Here is a 21158-nt window from a genome sequence, read left to right on the forward strand (position 1 = left end):
TACCCTCAGACTAGAGGTTCTAGCCAGAGCAATCAGACAAGACAAAGAAATAAAAGGCATCCATATCAGAAAAGAAGAAGTAAAGGTATCACTTTTTGCAGATGATATGATACTATACATCGAAAACCCCAAAGAATCCACAAAAAGACTACTAGAAACAATAAGCCAATACAGTAAGGTCGCAGGATACAAAATTAACATACAGAAGTCAATAGCCTTTCTATATGCCAACAATGAAACAACTGAGAAGGAACTCAAAAGAATAATCCCCTTCACGATTGCAACAAAAAAAATAAAATACTTAGGAATAAACATAACAAAGAATGTAAAGGACTTATATAATGAAAACTATAAACCATTGTTAAGGGAAATCGAAAAAGATATAATTAGATGGAAGAATATACCTTGTTCTTGGCTAGGAAGAATAAATATAATCAAGATGGCTATATTACCCAAAGCAATATACAAATTTAATGCAATTCCCATCAAACTTCCAATGACATTTTTTAAAGAAATAGAGCAAAAAATCATCAGATTTATATGGAACTATAAAAAACCCCGAATAGCCAAAGCAATCCTAAAGAAAAAGAATGAAGCTGGGGGCATTTCAATACCTGACTTCAAACTCTATTATAGGGCCACGACAATCAAAACAGCATGGTATTGGCAGAAAAATAGACACTCAGACCAATGGAACAGAATAGAAAGTCCAGAAATAAAACCACATATATATAGTCAAATAATTTTTGATAAAGGGGCCAACAACACACAATGGAGAAAAGAAAGCCTCTTCAATAAATGGTGCTGGGAAAACTGGAAAGCCACATGCAAAAGAATGAAACTGGACTACAGTCTCTCCCCCTGTACAAAAATTAACTCAAAATGGATCAAAGATCTAAACATAAGACCTGAAACAATTAAGTACATAGAAGAAGACATAGGTACTCAACTCAGGGACCTGGGTTTTAAAGAGCATTTTATGAATTTGACTCCAATGGCAAGAGAAGTGAAGGCAAAAATTAATGAATGGGACTACATCAGACTAAGAAGTTTTTGCTCAGCAAGAGAAACTGATAACAAAATAAACAGAAAGCCAACTAAATGGGAAATGATTTTTTCAAACAACAGCTCAGATAAGGGCCTAATATCCAAAATATACAAAGAACTCATAAAACTCAACAACAAACAAACAAACAATCCAATAAAAAAATGGGAAGAGGATATGAATAGACACTTCTCCCAGGAAGAAATACAAATGGCCAACAGATATATGAAAAGATGCTCATCTTCTTTAGCTATTAGAGAAATGCAAATCAAAACGGCAATGAGATACCACCTCACACCTGTTCGATTAGCTGTTATTAGCAAGTCAGGTAACAGCAAATGTTGGAGAGGCTGTGGAGAAAAAGGAACCCTCATACACTGTTGGTGGGAATGTAAAGTAGTACAACCATTATGGAAGAAAGTATGGTGGTTCCTCAAAAAACTGAAAATAGAACTACCTTATGACCCAGCAATCCCTCTACTGGGTATATATCCCAAAAACTCAGAAACATTGATACGTAAAGACACATGCAGCCCCATGTTTATTGCAGCATTGTTCACAGTGGCCAGGACATGGAAACAACCAAAAAGTCCATCAATAGATGACTGGATAAAGAAGATGTGGCACATATACACTATGGAATACTACTCAGCCATAAGAAATGATGACATCGGAACATTTACAGCAAAATGGTGGGATCTTGATAACATGATACGAAGCGAAATAAGTAAATCAGAAAAAAACAGGAACTGTATTATTCCATACGTAGGTGGGACATAATAGTGAAACTAAGAGACATTTATAAGAGTGTGGTGGTTACGGGGGGGAGGGGGGAATGGGAGAGGGATAGGGGGTGGGGAGGGGCACAAAGAAAACAAGATAGAAGGTGACAGAGGACAATCTGACTTTGGGTGGTGGGTATGCAACATAATTGAACGACAAGATAACCTGGACTTGTTATCTTTGAATATATGTATCCTGATTTATTGATGTCACCCCATTAAAAAAATAAAATTATATAAAAAAAAAAAATTTGTACCCTCAGTAACATTGCCTTAGGCTGTCAAGACAAAATAAATCAGTGTGTTAATTACTTAAATAATTAACAGTAATAAAATAAACAACAGTAGAAAACAGCTGCCACTAATGGAAAGAAAACAAATAGAAGCCATCAGTATTATTCCACTGTGGAAGGTTACAGAGGAGGCTGGACTTACGTGTAATAAGAAATTGGTAAAAATGGACATTTCTGCATTCCGCAAACCACACAACTACAGTTAAACCCTACGGACTTCTTCCTACTTGGGGATGAAGCAAAGTGTGACACACCTTCACCACCTGAGATGTCCCACTTTATCTTTTCTTTTGCTTCTTCTCTGCCTTCTTCTTGGATTTAAAAATTACGATGGAATAAGAATGTAGATCGGACTTAACTATTATATTAAATCAAATATTATATACTCTTTATTTTTTCCTTCCTTTTAAGTGAGAGGAGGGGAGACAGAAAGGCAGACCCCTGCATGTGCCCTGACTGGGATTCACTCAACACCAGTCTGGGGCCGATGCTCTGCCCATCTGTGGTCATGCCAGCAACAGAGCTATTTTTAGCATGTGAGGTGGAAGGTCCATGGAGCCATCCTCACCTCCCAAAGCTGAAGCACTCGAACCAATCTAGCCATGGTGTGTATGTGGGGGAGATGGAGAAGCAGATGGTTACTTCTCCTGTGTGCCTTGACCAGGAATTGAACCTGGGACATCTACACACCAGGCTGATGTTCTACCACTGAGTCAACAGGCCAGGACTTATTTATATTTTATATATAATGTATATTTAGTTTAATTTAAATATTAAATTAAATATTATATACTTTTGAGGTTTTTTGGTCAAAAGATATAAAGAACATATAAAGGACACTGGCATGAACCCGACTGAACTCACAGTTTTTACACAAACCAACCCAGACTTCAGCAGCTGGGTGATTATGGCATACTCAAATGCCCTGTGTCCAACTCTAAAATTTATGTTCCTAACATGTCCATACTGTGGTGAATGAAGGGAAATCCAAGGCCTTATCATTGAAAGCTATTTTTCAGTCAAGATTATAACTTTCAGGCAACAATGTAACTTGCTAAAGTATTAAAAAAAATCATTTCTAACACTAAACATATATATAATAATAGGCACGTGTCCAGGAAAAGGGACCCCCAAAAGCTTGTCAGTCCTTTACTTTTGGTACAGCAGGAAAATGTCACGTTAAGTCGTCAGGTAGTTTTTTCAAAGCTGAGATATTTTCATAGCTTCCTCTGTTATTTCCTCCAGAAGATTGCTGAGTAGGATGAGTCTAGGCAGTTGCTCTGTTGTTTTTTAGCCAGTGTGCAAGGCGACTGCCACCTGCTCATCTCTCAAAATGGCAGTGTCAGGGCACAAGCTGCTCTTCCTTGGTTTTTGTCCTTACATCAAGTGTGTTAGGCAGGACATCCTACATATTTGGCTTTTGCTAAGTGCCAACTGTCTAGAAAGGCAGTGTGGGTCACCCTATCTAAAAGAGTGTTCCCTTGTCTGTTTCTATTCCTTTAACCACTTTATTTTTTTCCTAAACTTCTTTTTGCTGGCATGGTGTTGTGTATGCTTCTGTTTATTGTCTGTCTTTTCCAAAAAAATGCAGACACGGTTGAAGCAGGAATATTATTTAGCTTATTGCTCTATCTGCTGAGCTTAAAACAGGGTTGGCACATAGTAGGTGATCAGTAAAAACTTGTTAAGTAAATGTCAGATGGACAGTGTTGAGAGTAATTAATCAGGGAAGTCAGGGAAGTTGTCACAGGAGATGTATTTGAACTAGGTCTTGAAGACTGTATAGGAATCAATCAAATAGGGAAGGTTGGAAACAATAATCCAAAGGGGAATGGAAAATGCCACTTCCTGTATAAGAATCCTGGGTCAACATTGGTCATGAGACTTTTTAAAGTGAAAACTAGCAGTGAAGTGTAAAAAAAAGTCACTGCATAGCTGAGATGATTTTGAAAATATTTTCTGAATATTAAAAGTAATATGTTTCATGAGTTACTTTTTAAAAATTCATCCTAAAAACAACCCTGGGATTTCCCCACCAATTATAACAGAAACTGGTAGATGGAAGGTTAAGTAACTTGCTTAAGGTAACATAACTAATATGTCGAGTTGAAGTCAGTTTTCTCAGGTTCAAGAGTCTTACCCAGTGCTGATCAATTAAAATACAATGTGGACCATTTACACAATTAGTAAATTGTTAATGACCACATTAAAAATAAAAGAAACAAGTAAAATTAATTGGAATGATATATTTTATTTAACAAATATATCCAAAATTTTATTTCAATATGTAGTCAACATAAAGAAATTATTAATGAGATGATTTATGTTTTCTTTTTATATTGTTTTTGAAATCTGATATGTATTTTACATTTAAATTACACCTCAATTTGCTCAATAGTTACATTTCAAGTGCACATTGGACATAGCCACATTGGACAGAGCAGGTCTAAGACCTTAAAATAGTCACTGGATCTTGTGTGATATTGGCTGCTTATTGGTTTGTACAAAGTACCTAAGTACAAATTTTCACCCGTTTCCTTGGAAACTCCAGATTCAGCATCTTGCTCTCGGTGTCCTCAGTGTTATTTACGGAAACCATGTTAAGTCTATTTCTAGTTGTTATTTCTAGGATATCCCTGTTTAACTGCATTTGTTCTGTAACCTTTATTCACAGGTAGGATTGGGTTGATTACAAGAAGGAAACAACACTGCCTTGAGTTGTCACTGAATATGATTGGAATTTTTCTCCAAACTAGCTCTCAGACTTCTGAGTACAGGGGCTCTCCAGTGCCTGGTGAATAATAGCATGCAGTAAAGTTGTCTGTATATTAAATGAAATATTTCCACCACAAACCATGACAACTATTTCTTTCTTTCTTTCTTTTTTTTTTTTTTTCATTTTTCCGAAGCTGAAAATGGGGAGGCAGTCAGACAGACTCCCGCATGTGCCCAACTGGGATCCACCCGGCATGCCCACCAGGGGGCGATGCCCTGCCCCTCTGGGGCATCACTCTGTTTCATCCAGAGCCATTCTAGCGCCTGAGGCAGAGGCCACAGAGCCATCCCCAGCGCCCGGGCCATCTTTGCTCCAATGGAGCTTTGCTGCGGGAGGGGAAGAGAGAGACAGAGAGGAAGGAGAGGGGGAGGGGTGGAGAAGCAGATGGGCACCTCTCCTGTGTGCCCTGGCCGGGAATCGAACCCGGGACTCCTGCACACCAGGCCGACACTCTACCGCTGAGCCAACTGGCCAGGGCCTATTTATTTCTTTTGGCTAATTACTTAGGAATCATGTTAACTATCAGAGATCCTAACAGGTTTCACCTGTAAAATTATTTATTCCACTTCAACATGGATTTTAGGACCCAATAAGACCACAAGGGCACTCTATATACAAGTGAATTTTCTATTTCTTTTTTTGAGTTACCGGTATTGCATAATGGAAAGTTTTTAGAACATTCTTGAAACATTTAAAAAGCAAGACCTAAGAAGCCATTAAAAGGGATATGGTTTAGTTTACAAAATGATTCATAGAGTTTATGATCCTTTTTTTATTTCATGTTACCCCAGTTTGGAGACTTTTTTTTTTTTTTTTAATTAAAACTCCATTTCTCCTTTTTTTTTTTAAATTTTTTATTTATTTATTCATTTTAGAGAGGAGAGGGAGAGAGAGAGAGAGAGAGAGAGAGAGAGGAGAGACAGAGAGAGAGAAGGGGGGGTTGGAGCTGGAAGCATCAACTCCCATATGTGCCTTGACCAGGCAAGCCCAGGGTTTCGAACTGGCGACCTCAGCATTTCCAGGCCGACGCTTTATCCACTGTGCCACCACAGGTCAGGCTGGAGACTATTCTTGTACAATCATTACGAAGACCAAGGTTTTCATGAAGATAATGTACCTCTATAAAGGGTACACAAAAAGACATTACACTTCTGAGTATATATGTACCCAAGCAGGGAGTGCAGAAATATATAAAGCAACTACTAACAGAACTAGAGGGAGAAACAAACAAACAATAAAACACAATAGTTAGGGATTTTAATACTCCATTGACAGTTCTAGATAGATAATCCAAACATAAAATCAATAAAGAAATATTGGCCTTACATGACACATTAGATCAAATAAACATAATTGATATTTACATAGCCTTGCATACCAGAACATCAGATTATACATTCTTCTCCAGTGCACATGGAACATTCTCAAGGATAGACCATATGTTGGGTCATAAAACCAACTTCATCAAATTTAAGAAGATTGAAATTATACCAAGCATATTCTCAAGTTATAATGTTTTGAAATTAGAAATTAATTGCAAAAAGAAAGTAAGAAAACCCACAAATGTGTAGAGATTAAATAGCATACTATTAAAAAATAATGGGGTCAAAGAAGAAATGAAAGGTGAGATCAAAATACATAGATAGACAAATAAGAATGACAACATGATAACAAAATTTTGGGGATGCAGCAAAAGCAGCAATAAAAGGAAAGTTTATATCATTACAGGCCTATCTCAAAAAATGAGAAATCTCAAGCAAACAACCTAACATTACATCTTGAAGAACTAGAAAAAGAACCGAGGCAACCCAAAGTCAGCAGAAGAAAGGAAATAATAAAAATTAGAGTAGAATTGAATGAAGTAGAGAACAAAAAGATTATACAAAAATTTAATAAAACAAAGGGCTGATACTTTGAAAAAAATTAATAAAATTGACAAACCCCTGGCTAGCCTCACTAAAGAAAAGAAGAGAAAATACTCATATAAACAAAATCAGAAATGCAAGAGAAATTACAACAGAGATCACAAATACTATGAAAGACCATATGCCTCCAAATCCAATAACCTAGAAAAAATGGACTTTTCAGAAATATATAACCTACCTAGACTGAACCATGGAGAACTGGAAAATCTAAATAGACTGATAAACAGTGAGAAAATGGAAACAATTATCAAAAACTTCCCCAAAAATAAAAGTCAAGGACCAGATGGCTTCACTAGTGAATTCTACCAAGTTTTCAAAGAAGATTTGATACTTATCCCAATAAAATAGTAGTAGCAAATTGAACATAATACATTAAAATTAATAACACATTACAATCAAGTTGGATTCATTTCAGGGGCACAAGGATCATTCAGCATATGCAAATAGATCACTGTAATATATCATTAAAAAAAGAATAAAAATCATAGGAACTTATTAATAGGTGCAGAAAAAGCATTTGATAAGATAAAACATCCATTTATGACTAAAACATTCAATAAAATAGATATAGAAGAAAGGCACCTCAATATAATTAAGGTCATATATGACAAAACCTCAACTAATATCAGACTCAGTGGTGAAAAACTGAAAGCTTTTTCTCTAAAATTAGGAACAAAACAGGGATTCCCACTCTTACCACTCTTATTCAACATAATTGTGGAGGTCTTAGCCAGAGCTAAGAGGAAGAAATAAAAAGCATCCAAATTGGTACTGAAGAAGTAGAACTGTCACTTTTTGCAGATGACATGATTCTGTATATAGAAAACCCTAAAAACTCCACCACATAATTATTAGAAACAATAAACAAATACAGTAGAGTTGCAGGATACAAAATCAATGTACAAAAATATACTGCTTTCCTATATACTAGGAATGAAACTTCAGAAAAAGAAATGAAGAACAAAATTCATTTTGGAATTGCAACCAAAAGAATAAAATACCTAGGAATAAACTTACCAAAGGATGTGAAGGACCTATATACTGAAAACTACAAACCATTATTAAAAGAGATGAAAAGGACACAATAAAATGGAAAGATATTTTAAGTTCATGGATTAGAACAGTCAACATAGTAAAAATGGCCATATTACTCTAAGCAATATACAGATTTAATGCAATCCTCATTAAAATCCCAATGTCATTTTTTAAAGAAGTAGAACAACAACAACAAAAACCCCATAAGATTTGTATAGAACCACCAAAGATGCTGAATAGCAAGAGCAATTATGAGAAAAAAGAATAAAGCCACAAGTATCACACTACCTGGCTTCAAATTATACTACAGAGTTACAATAATCAAAACAGCATGGTATTGGCAGAAAAACAGACACACAGATCAATGGAACAGAATTGAGAGCCCAGAAATAAAACCACATGTATATGGGGAAATAACTTTTGACAACAAGCCAAAAACACACAGTAGAGATAAGAAAACCTTTTTCATAAGTGGTGTTGGGAAAATTGGAAAGCCATATGCAAAAGAATAAAAATAGACTACTGTTTGTTGCCATGCATAAAAATTAATTCAAAATGAATCAAATACCTAAATATGCAATCTGAAACAATAAATTACATAGAAAACACATAGGTAATACATTTATAGACTTTTGCCGTAGAGAATATTTTATGAATTTGACCTCAAAGGCAAGGGAAATAAAAGCAAAAATAAATGAGTGGGACTATATCAAACTAAAAGGCTTCTGTGCAGCAGAAAATACTGCCAACAAAGCAAAAAGGCTAATGACAAAATGGGAGATGATATTCACAAACAACAGCTCTGATAAAGGGTTAATATCCAAAATATATAAAGAAGTCATACAACTCAACATCAAACAAACAAAATCCAATAAAAAAATGGGCAGAGAACTTGAACAGACACTTCTCCCTAGAAGTCATACAAATGGCCAACAGATATATGAAAAGATGTTCAACTTCACCAGCTATAAGGGAAATACAAATCAAAACTAAAATGAGATACCACTTCACACCTGTCAGAATGGCTATTATCAACAAGACAAGTAATAACAAATGTTGGAGAGGTTGTGGAGAAAAGCGCACCCTCATTCACTGATGGGGGGACTGTAGACTGGTACAGCTACTGTGAAAAACAGTCCAGCGGTTTCTTAAAAAATTAAAAATAGAATTATCTTATGGCCAATCAATCCCTCTTCTGGGCATTTGCCTAAAAAACTCAAAACCATTTATTCGCAAAGATATACATGTATGCACTTTTGTGTTTATTATAGCATTATTCACAGTGGCTAAGACATGGAGACAATCAAAGTATTCTTTGATAGAAGATGTGATACACACACACACACACACACACAATGGAATACTATGCAGCCATAAGAGAGATGAAATACTATTATTTGCAACTCCATGGATGGACCTTGAGAATATTATGGTTAGCAAAACAAGTCCGACAGAAAAAACTAAGAACCATATGATTTCACTTGTATGTGGGATATGAAACTAAAGCTAATAGACACAGAAAACAGAGGGAAGGGAGTGGAGGTGCTGCGAGAAGGAAAGAAGGCTGAATATCTGATGACAGAGAATGTTTGACTTTGGGGGGTGGGCACACAATGTAATATATCATAGTAATGTATGCTTGAAACATACATGATCCTAATAACCAATGTTACCCAAATAAATTTAATTGTAAATTAAAATAAAATAGGAAACAATGCACCTCAGCTGTCAAGACCTTGCCTGTTCTTGGTATTTTTGGTGTATATTCCCATTTAACAAACATGGTGGCTCAGGGTGGGATACACAGCTGGTAGGCACAAAGACTTCGTAACAGTGAGTTTCACTCTCATTTTGCTGCTTACATACCTGCAGGAAGTATAAGCTCAGTCTTGCAGACTTCTATTTGGTATTTCAGCCACGTTCCCTACACATTCCCAAATGTCAGTTGCTCTCTCTGTAAAACTTGCAATGGAATTTTTACTGGCACACAGGTGTAGATTCAACCTTTTTGCTTTTTCCTCTGATCTCTATCAGCAAAATGAGGTTTGGGATTTGATGGGGTTATGTCAGAATCAAATTCCCTTAATTCTCATTCTAACAAAGTGTTCTATCTAGTTGAAAGGTCTTCTGCTCTCTCGACATTTATTTCTTCAACATGGGATGTATCAGAGAAGGAGTATTAGAGTCTTGGGTTTTAAACGTCAATCTGAACTCTGGCAGTGATGGCTGACGTTGGCCTCTCTCTCATTGTCATGAATTCTCAAGAATAGCATGAAGTTATCATTTTTAAATGTCTTCATTTAAAATGATCTTATAAAAAATCAAATGTTGATTTTATGTCCAGATTTCATTCATATTTTTAGCTTATATTATTGGTTCACCTTATAAAATACATTTTATAGTTGCTATATTGAAATATTATTTGATGTTTATAGCTCTGTGATTCACTTTTTCTAAGGAATAAGATACTGTTTTCTATTTTGTCACCATGTCTCCAATGTTTCTTGGACCATTTTAGTGGCTTTGTTCTTGATTTTTTTTTTGAGAAATATTTTTCCTATTTGGGAGCCTGGAAGAAGGGCCTGCATTTCTCCCTCTGTAATGTCTTTACTGGCAAGAATAGGATTATATCTATAACTCTTGGACATTCAAGAGTGGAACAAAATTATACAATTTCATTTTTCTAAGCCATAAACCATAAACGATGTTGAAATAATTTATTATGGAAACAGTTTCATCATCCAAAATACCTGGCTCTAATAGTCATATAATAAATGATACTGAGGTAATGGTACGGCTGTGGGGGCCAGATAGATATCTGGCTCCAGCATAGACACAAGCATGAGGCTGTTTGCAGACACAAAATCAGGTTAGGTGGCCAATTTCCATCTTTTCTATTTTACATCTTCCCAGGGCATTGTATTTAAGACCTTTAATATAAATAGGCATTTCTCTTGTTTTGTGTTAGTAAATATGGACAGAGGGTGAAATGAGCCAAATACTGAAAAGCTCAAACATAATTATCCCCAGACAGTTTAGCTGGCTAGTAGATTAAAGGTTCAATTCCAGACAGGGCTCCTCAAGTCCCTGACTTTGAGACACTGGCTCCATGAAATTGAGGAGGGGGTGTTGTATTCAGATTTACACTGTCTTGAACTTTTGCTGAGGAAGAAATATTCCCATCAGCCAAAGCTGTTTAAATGAAGGAATAAACAAGCCCTTGCTCTTGTGGAACTAATCTGTTCTTTCGTTTTCTTCAACTCAGAGTCAAACCACTTGAACTGAGTAGCACCTCTGATGGGATCTGTTATTATTGCAATACTTATTATGAAAGTTTTACGTTTGAATTGCTAATATGTTCCTTTAGTAAAAGTACAGACTTTTTATTGGGTTTGAAAGGGGCTTACAGTTTTTCAAAGTTTGGATAAAAGCAAAGTGCTTACATTTCAGTTGAATGCACCCAAATTGAAAAGGACTCAATAAAATTCTCATTCTGAGTTCCTAAAAATTACTAGAAGCATTTTATTACAAGCAGATCACGTGTTTTAGTTCAGTGAAGAAAGAGTGAGCTTAACAGACAGTGGCCTTCGTTTGCAAGTATTTTCAGAAAGAAGGACTTTAGAAACAAAAAAACACTTAATTTTTATTTCATTTTATTTTAAATGTTGGATTTAAATAATTTTTTTCATTGATTTTTCAAAAAATATTTTCATTGATTTGAGAAAGAGAGAGGAAGGGAGAGAGAGATGCATCAACTCATTGTTTCACTTAGTTGTTCCATTTAGTTGTGCACTCATCGATTGCTGCTCATACCTGCCCTGACTGGGGGTTGAACCTGCAACCTCTGATGTGCCGGGTTGAGGCTTTATCCATGAGCCACATGCCAGGGCCAAAAAACACTTACTTTTTAATAGATAACTCTCACCCCTACAACCTACAATTGGCAGATAGTTAACAGCCCTGAAAAGCAGACAAATCAGTCAATCCATTACTGCCAATTGAGTCAATTGTCCTGGGGGCATCCAGTGAATCATTACACTACTTAAAGTTGAATACTCACAGGTATTTCAAGGAGCATTTTTTTTGGGGGGGGGAGCTGAGATTTTGATAATTTTCTATATAGAGATGATTGTTTCCATGTTTTAAATAACAGAGCTTTGAGACTCAACAGCTTGTTTTTCTGTGTATTGGAGTAGAACACCTTGCTTGTGCTTCTGTACTCTCAGCTCTCCTCAGTGAAGCAGTGGTGGCTGTCTCTTCTGCATGTAACCTCTCTTTGGTGTCTCAACTTGTATAAGAACCTGTTAACCTTGCCCCTCAGCTGACTCTAGGAGTGTATGTGTCAGCCTTTAAGTGGCAAGAGAGAATACCTGCACTGCCAGGTACTCTCAGGAAGGGTTACTCTGATCCCGGGGCATTCTGAAGTGTCTTCAGAAAGCTGCCTGAAAGCTATGCTGCCCATTTTCTAGCTACTCGCATGGTTTTCTGCATCAAAACTGAACTGCACTGTCTTTGCTCTCCTACATTGAAATGATTGTACCGAACAAGTTTATATAACATGCCATAGATACACCTTGAAGGCATATTAAAAATTATCCTATGAATATGCTTATGTTTACTATAAGAATATTGGTAAAGACACAGGGTACTGAGTTAAAGAGAAACTTCTTTATAAAGATCTATCTTTAAAAGCTGTTTCTCTTGGGGTCTGACCTGTGGTGGCACAGTGGATAAAGTGTTGACCTAGAATGCTGAGGTCGCTGGTTCGAAACCCTGGGCCTGCCCAGTCAAGGCACATATGGGAGTTGATGCTTCTTGCTCCTCCCCCCTTCTCTCTCTCTCTCTCTTTTTTTTCTAAATTGAATAAAAGTTTTTTTTTAAGCGATTTCTCTCGGATTTCAGAGGAAGAGAATTAAATAAATTTTGCTTGATCTCCATTTTACATTGGCTGCTAGAAAGCTAAGAGCCAAATTTTCAGGCTACCTATAGCAAATGCACATAATTTTTGGCATGAGTTTTATGTAATAATTTCATCTATAGCTTTATTTTTATCTTTCTGCCATTATGTTTCTATAAACTTAGTTCCTATTTATTATCTTGTTTCATTGTACATATTTTTGAACTTTAAATTCTTTGGAACTAGATATGCTACAAATAAAAAAATAGCACAGACCTAATTATGTTTTGTGTGTGTTATTTTTTTTTGTTTTTTGTTTTTTTGCTTAGAACCAATTAAAGTGACTCCAGCGTTCATGGAAGTAGGTGGGGCATTCAAAAGCTTGGCAGGCAGCAGATTATGACCCTCACTAAAAGGTACAGAAACATAAGAACAATAAAATGACGATTTCAGGATGTTAGCAGACAGGATATGACCCATACTCCCTCCTCAATTAAAAACCTTCCAGAAATAACTGGTGGCAGGGGCTTTTTAATGGCAAGTGTGTGTTTGTTCTGTGATTGCAAATAAATTGAGGAATCAGGGGTTTACACATAATTATTGTTTGGACAGATTTATTTTATTCTATTTTAATTAAAAATTTTTAAATTTTTTTAGAGAGAGAGAGAGAAACATGGATTTGTTTTTCTACTTGTGTATGCATTCATTGCTTGATTCTTGTGTGTGCCTTGAACGGGGACTGAGCCCCCAACTTTGGTATATCAGAGATAACGCTCCAACCAACTGAACTACCCAGACAGGGTGATAGCTTTATTATCAGTCACAAATTGGACTGGCCTAAGGAGACAAAACTTACATACAAATGAAGTAAACAATCCTTCAGGATGAATTTTGTCCATAATCTGTTACAAATGCTGAAATGTCATGATTTAAACTTATCCCCAAAATAAAAGTTTTGTATTTTCAAGAGTCTTTTGTAAAAGATCAGTGAAGTCTAAAGTTAGATTTGGCTATCTCTATCAATATATGGGAAACTAGCTTATCAGATCGTTTTGTGTGTGAGAGGAGATGTGGTGAAAAAGTGTATTATACAGTGGTCCCCTCTTATCCATGATGGTTTCCCATGATTTCAGTTACCTGCAGACAGCCGCTGTCTGAATTAAATTTTTTTTTTTTGTATTTTTCCAAAGTGAGAAGCAGGGAGTGGCAGAAAGACAGACTCCTGCATGCGCCCGACTGGAATCCACCTGGCATGCCCACCAGGGGGTGATGGTCTGCCCATCTGGGGCATTGCTCTGTTGCAACTGGAGTCATTCTAGCGTCTGAGTGGAGGCCATGGAACCATCCTCAGCGCCCGGTCCAACTTTGCTCCCATGGAGCCGTGGCTGCAGGAGGGGAAGAGAGAGATACAGAGAAAGGAGAAGGGGAAGGGTAGAGAAGCAGATGGGTTCTTCTCCTGTGTGCCCTGGCCAGGAATTGAACCTGGGACTTCCACATGCTGGGCCGACGCTCTACCGCTGAGCCAACCAGCCAGGGCTGTCTGAAAATGTTAAATGGAAAATTCCAGAAATAAACAATTTATAACTGTTAAATTGTACACTGTTCTGAGTTTCATGATGAAATCTCACCCTGTTCTGCTCCGTCCCACCCAGGGGTGAATCATTCCCTTGAGCAGCATATCCAAACTGTATATGCTCCCCACCTGTTAGTCACTTATTAGCTGCCTCATTATGAGATCAACTGTAATGGTATCGCAGTGTTTGTGTTCAAGTAACCCTTACTATACTTAATAATAGCCCAAAGCACAAGAGTAATGATGCTGGCAATTCAAATATGCCACAAAGTGTTCGTAAAGTGCTTCCTCTAAGTAAAAAGGTCCATAACCTGTGTATGTATAAGAAAAAACATAGTATATAGATGGTTCGGTACTATCTGCAGTTTCAGGCATCCACTGGGCATCGTGAAATGTATCCCCTGTGGATAAGGGAGGACTACTATACAGAAAAGTGTGGATTTTCCCTGGTTTGTGACGTAAGGCAAAAGCAGGGGAGGTTGGAAGCATGCAGCCCTGAGAAAGAGAAGAAATACCACGAGAACAGAACCTAGAGATTTAATTACTATGTTTTGAAACCTTTTTTGAACTAAGGAGGCCAGAAGCTCAAGTGATTGAGCACTAAGAGAATGCTCAATCGTGACTTCCCTATTTCTTCCAACACGCCCCAACCTCGCTTTCACTGGCAGCAACGCACGTTCAGCTCCACTCTGCCTTCTTCCCTCCTTCCTTTACTCTTCCGGCCTTTTCTTTACTCTTTTGCAGAGGCCTCGTGGTTATGATTTTCCCTTCTGCACAACACTTCAGGATCCCACACAAACACTGATAGTATCCAAAGCATAGGACATCTTTCCTCCTTCTGTTCTGAGGACCCCGGTAATCTGAGCTCCTGTGCTACTTAAAAGGGGTTGGACCTGCACGCCCGAGCACTTCCTCTGGCTGCCCTGTTGGCGGGAACAGTAATTGCCAGGTCTGCCTCAGTAATTCACCATTTCCAGGATCCGGGCCTTCCTGCCTGTGAAACGGAGGGAGGTCCCCCTCCTCCTGCTGCTGTGGTCTTGGTTCTCTCCCAGGGTAGGTCCTGAAGTCACCCTCCACCACTGCCCAATGACTGCATCCCACGCCAGCTCACGTGCCCGTTTTTACTCCTCAGGACAGTTCCCCAAGAACATTCCCAGGTCCCCCGGAGATTTGGGGTCACAATGCCCTTTGCTTTTCCCAGCTCTCAGCCCTTGTCCCTGGATTCGGTGCTGGCTGCCCTCCGAGACCTTCTACCATAACCCAGATTTTCTCCTTCAGTGCCTGGTCCATGTCCCAGGGGCCCAAGGTGGAGCCCTCGTGGTCAGCCTCCTGTGCCCTTCTGTGTGGTGATGCCCTCTCAGGAAGTTTCAGTTTATGGGTTTGCCATCCCATACAGCAGCTGAAAGCAGGGAGCCAACTTAAATCAGTGTCCAATAAACTATTCAAGGCTTTCTCTTCCTGTCTAAAAAAAAAAAAGCTACTACTCCATGAAGTTTGACAAGTTACCCACATCACAGCACACAGACTTTTTTTTTTTTTTTTTTACCAAATAACAACTTTAGCTCCACAATCAGTTCTCTCTGATTGAAAACTTGTATTTCACGTTAAAGCTTTAAATACAGGCATATAAACCCATATCTCAGGACCTGTTTGAGCTACCAATGAAAACCACATGCAGATCTGAGAAGGATGCACTTCTGACTTTGCATTTGAGAATGACATTGGCCAAATACACTGACCATAATGTTCCTCAGTATGAGGTCAGTCCAATTCTGGCTTTCATTATTTGTAATTCAATTTGCCAACTCATTTTGCTGCGTGATATGTAAACTGTTGAGAATCCTTACAATTCTAGCAACTTGAAGTGTAGGGCATATAGATGTTCTATAAGCAGTGCCTGAAGTCCAACTTTTCAGAAAAGGAAAGTGTTTATTTGAAATCATTTGTAAATGAGTCCCTGAGGCCATTTAAAGGACTAGGGCACATATCTTAATTTTAACTCCAGAGGGCAGTGGGCAGGGGTTGAACACATCTACTAGATATTTTTAACATCTGACACGTTAAAGTTCTTGCTGAGTTATTATATCACTTGCTTTCTGATGGCCTCAGCTGGTTCTCCTCAGAGAAAGTAATTAAGTTGTCATTGGAATTTAATGCTATGGTTTTATTTTTACATTTCTGGTGATTGCCCTTCTGGTTACTCATTCCTCTGACACAAAGTCTAGCACATTCAAAGCCTGAGATGCTTCTACACCTGTACCTGAACATATATACCTGTTGTCACCATTGCTGAGTGCTCCAGGAAGCCAGGCTTTCTCTAATGAGAGGGCCCCAGACTGTTTTCTCTAGTGACAACAGAGCTAATGCAGTGACTCTTTGGGACACTGAGGGAGACTACGGAATCTCATCCTTGGGATGCCTTGGAAGGCAACTGATACCTGTTTGGACCATTCAAGTGACTACCTGTCTGAAAGTAAAGCAATGCAGTCATTCTGTAACCTCTCGGGCTTCTTTCAGTGCTCTGACTGTGACAATGAAATACTCTGATGTGTCATTATTATTTAAATAATGGAAATCATTGAGTGTTATTTGAAGAAAAAAATCTAACAGTGGGATATTAGAAATATATTGTCTCTAAAATTCTATCTAACTGTGCAGTTAACAAATCTTTTATAACTGTAATTTGTCAGGAATGCCCTGCAGGCACCTGTAATAGGTTTATCTTAATAAGACAACATTTATGTATTTGATATAGTACAAAGGTATTAATTGTACCATTACATGGGATTTAGATGCCTCAGTATTCATATCATGTCCCTAAAAATATCATATTGGAATTCAATGTCATATCTTATCCCAAAGGCTGACTTTTAAAAAGTAATTTGTAATCCCCACAGTTTATATGGGATGGGGAGGGTTTGTTCTGGGCTCCAAAAAGCCTTTAGTTTTCTAAATATTGTAAAGATTATGCCTGAAGGGAGAATAAAGAGATGAGGCCAGGATGGCTTTCTCCACTAGTGAGGTGGGAGGGCCCCGAGGAGGAGACAGGTGGAGAAAAATTGCCCTCAGGGGTGTCCTGGTGGGAGGATTGAACTTTGGAGATAGAACTGTTTAGAATGTTAAAGTAGTTTATTTTGCAGTGTGGGATTTGATCTTTCTCTTTCATTACTCCTGTGAAATCTTCAGAAAAATCTCTGTTGCTAACTAATGTTTTCAGTGTGAATACAATTTTTCTCAGACCTGTGTAGACTGCTGAGTTGAGAACTGAGGTTGGCACAAAGTGCAATAGATGATGCAGGGAGTACAGCTAATGCTTGGGCATGTCTCGTCAATGGGGATGGATCCCGGTGCAGACATGAGAGAAGGTGCAGATGGTCAGGCTGTGCACGGGGACTAGAAAAGCCACATCCAGGGAAAGGAGGGAAGACCAAGCGTAACATGTATTATTCTGCAATGCATTCAAGGCCAGAATTAGGAGATACAATTTTTAGATTGAAATTGGTTGTTCAAGGGGCATGGTCCATAGAGAAAACCAGAGACCTGATAGGGAGTTAGAGTTATTGTAGTTTGTCTGTTAATGACCAGGAGAAGCTGAAGCTCATTTTACCAAGTTGCAAAAATACAGAAGGTCTTAGCTTATCAACCTGCATGGGAAGCTAAAAGGGATGACCTGAATCTAGCAACAATATACACACTGAGATAGAAACCCTGGGTGTTTCTGGCATATAAGATAGTTATGTAAACCAGTATGTTTGTGTATGGTGTGTGTTATTGTATGGTGTAAAATGAAACAGCTATTCTGGTAAGCAGGACTCACAAGTTGGCTCAGAGGGAGTGAAATTAAATCAATGGGAGTGTAGGCAAACATCAGAGTTAGTTTTCTCCCTTAACATCACTAACTGTAAATTTCTTATTGCCTCTACTTATTTTATTTTTTGAGATAGAGACAAGAAAGGAGAGAGATTGGGAGGAAGAAAGTGAGAAGCATCAATTCATAATTGCTTCAGTTATGCATTGATTGCTTCTTGTACGTGCTTTGATTGGGGATCGGACAGGTGACCTGGGGTTCAAGTTGAGTCAGCAACCCCTTGCTTTAGCCAGCAACCTTGGACTCAAGCCAGTGACCTTGGGATCATGTTGATGATCCTGTGCTCAAGCTGGTAACCTTGGGTTTTGAACCAGCAACCTCAGTGTCCCAGGTCGATGCCCTATCCACTATGCCACCACTGGTCAGGCTTACCTCTACTTCCATAACAAAAACTTCTATTCTTCAGGCCAGTGAGTTTTGGACTTTCTCTTTTTTCAAAGTAGGAATGTTACACAGAGCCCTAATTCATAAACTAGACAGCAGTGGAGTTTTCTGACTGAAGCTGGTGGCACTCACAGTCCTGAGCCTTGCTCCTTCAACTGCACTCTTTCTTCCTGTCTGTCTTCCTGCCTCCTGCATTCTTCCAAATCTTTTAAAACTTCTGGGCTCTGGGAACACTACATAATTTTTAAATATAATTTTTTAAATGATAAAACAAAACATCCTTAACTGGGAAGCAGGGAGAAGAGGTTGAACATGACTATGTACTTGATGATGGAAGGCACAGTGTGTCTCTTCAGGGTGAGCAATGGAGTGGGGGCGGAGGGTTATACAGGTCTCATTGAAGCCACAGAGGCAAGTGTGTGGGTCTAGGGGCCCTGGGGTCCAAGAGCAGCAGCTGACATACCCACTGTTCAGGGAGGTACGAGGGGGGTACATAGCTCTCAACTTCCTGTTCCCTTTTGACCTGACTCTAGCCAGTACCTTTTCCTCATCAATAAAACCAAGTCTTGGCCCTTCGCTACAGATATATGCCCTCTATGGACTGTTCCAAGTGGCAGACTGCCACATGGGAAGTAGGCTTTTCTTCAAAATCATCATTGAGCTCCACGTAAGTGGCCATGTCCTGACCCTCCATGAGTGGGGTTCTTCTAAGCTCTCCGTGTGGATCTGTGGTCCATTGTTGCTGCTGCCCTGTCTGGGAGGTGTGCTGGCCCAAGCTGTCCCTCAGTTGTCTAGGACCTGACTGGCTCTCGGCTTCAGCAGCCAAGCCTCACGCTTCTGCACACCAGTGCCAGCTGCTTGGTGTAGCCCAGCGTTTCTGTGTATGAAGATGCTTTTCTAGTTAAAGTCCTCAGAATATTGTTTGTGCATTCAGACATTCAAGAAGTTCTACTTTCAACCCCCAGAAGGTTACACTGTGCATGCAGAAGTGAATGTCATATAAAGCAACTAAGGAGCTTATTACAGGATATGATTTTGACTTGCTGTTACTGTGCTGTGTAAGGAAGCAATTCGGCCCTGACTCAGCTTTTGCAGTCAGAGGCTCACCTACGCTGAGTTGCCCCGAACACACTGCAAAGCTGTGAGTCATTTTCTTGTTTGTTTTGTTGAAAGTGTTCGTGCTTTCCAGATTAGAAATACTGTCTCATGGATCTCAAACCAAACTTAATCCTGAGATAGCAGAGACTATTACTCTGGTGTTCTGGCAGCAAGCTTGTGTTATAAGTTTTTCCAGTTGTCAACCCTTACAAGTTATATTTTCAGTTATAGTCCAACATGTTGAAGCATATTGCTCTTAATTATGTTGGGTAATTACTTGTCGTCTATTATGTCTTTGTGGCAGCCCCATTTCTAAATCCGTTTTAACTCCCATGATGCTTTGGTATTCAACTGTCACTTTTATAATCTCAACATGCTCTATATTTTCTTAAAAATGACATTATCTGTAACTTAAAATACATCATTTGGCGTACTGCAACAGTTTTCAAAGAAAAAAGCATTTTTTAAAAATTAGATCTGGCCTGTATAGAGGTGTGTCAAAGATATTATCTGTATCGCCCCTGAACACCATCAGTCAGCACTTTGGTGTGCCTGCTAACTCAAGGTCCAGTTCAGATGTAGCCAGCGGGATTAGCAGTGATTAGACAGCTGGCGTGCCATGTGTTTTCTAGTGTGAGGATTGTGATTGTGTGTGCACAGAGTGCTAGTTTATAGTAAAAGTGAATTTGTTGCATTTAGATACTGCAGTAAAGTAGTATGCCCTGGTTTTTAGACCTGTATTCTGTGGAGTCGAACTAAATTTAGTGTTCTCAATCTTTTTAATTCCATTCCTTTCAACCTCCTTCCATAAACATTTGTTAGGGTGCAAAGTACCTATGGTAAGGCTTTGATGATATAAACACTAGTGACCCTCAGTTCTGACCACAAAGATATGCTAGTTAGATGAGAAAAAGTTGTGGAAACAAAGTTATGTAATGGAGAGTGCTGCAGGGTAATGTATTTTGGTTCCTAAGATTGATCTTTCTTTTATTATCCTTTTTTCCTCCCAATTCCATCTTTGCCCCTTTGGGTTTGTAGTTGCTTCCTATTGTAGCTGTAACAAATTACTACAAATACAGTGGCTTGAAATAACTGAAATATTATTCCACAGCTTTTGAAAAGATTAGTAGTCTGAAATAAGTCCTATGGGTTAACACCAAAGTGTTGGCAGGTCTTCATTCCTTCTGGAGGCTGTGGTGGAGAACAGAGAAGAACAGACAGACAGGAAGGGAGAGAGATAAGAAGCATCAATTCTTTGTTGCGGCACCTTAGTTGTTCATTGATTGCTTTCTCGTATGTGCCCTGTCCGGGGGCTACAGCAGACTGAGTGACCCCTTGCTCAAGCCAGTGACCTTGTGCTCAAGTTGGTGACCTTGGGGTTTCAAACCTGTATCCTCCGCATCCCAGTCCAGTGCTCTATCCACTGCACCACAAACTGGTCTGTCAATTTTCTAGTTCATTCTTAAGAAGGACTTATTTGAA

The sequence above is a fragment of the Saccopteryx leptura genome, chromosome 3, assembly GCF_036850995.1.
Source record: "Saccopteryx leptura isolate mSacLep1 chromosome 3, mSacLep1_pri_phased_curated, whole genome shotgun sequence".
Taxonomy (NCBI): Eukaryota; Metazoa; Chordata; class Mammalia; order Chiroptera; family Emballonuridae; genus Saccopteryx; species Saccopteryx leptura.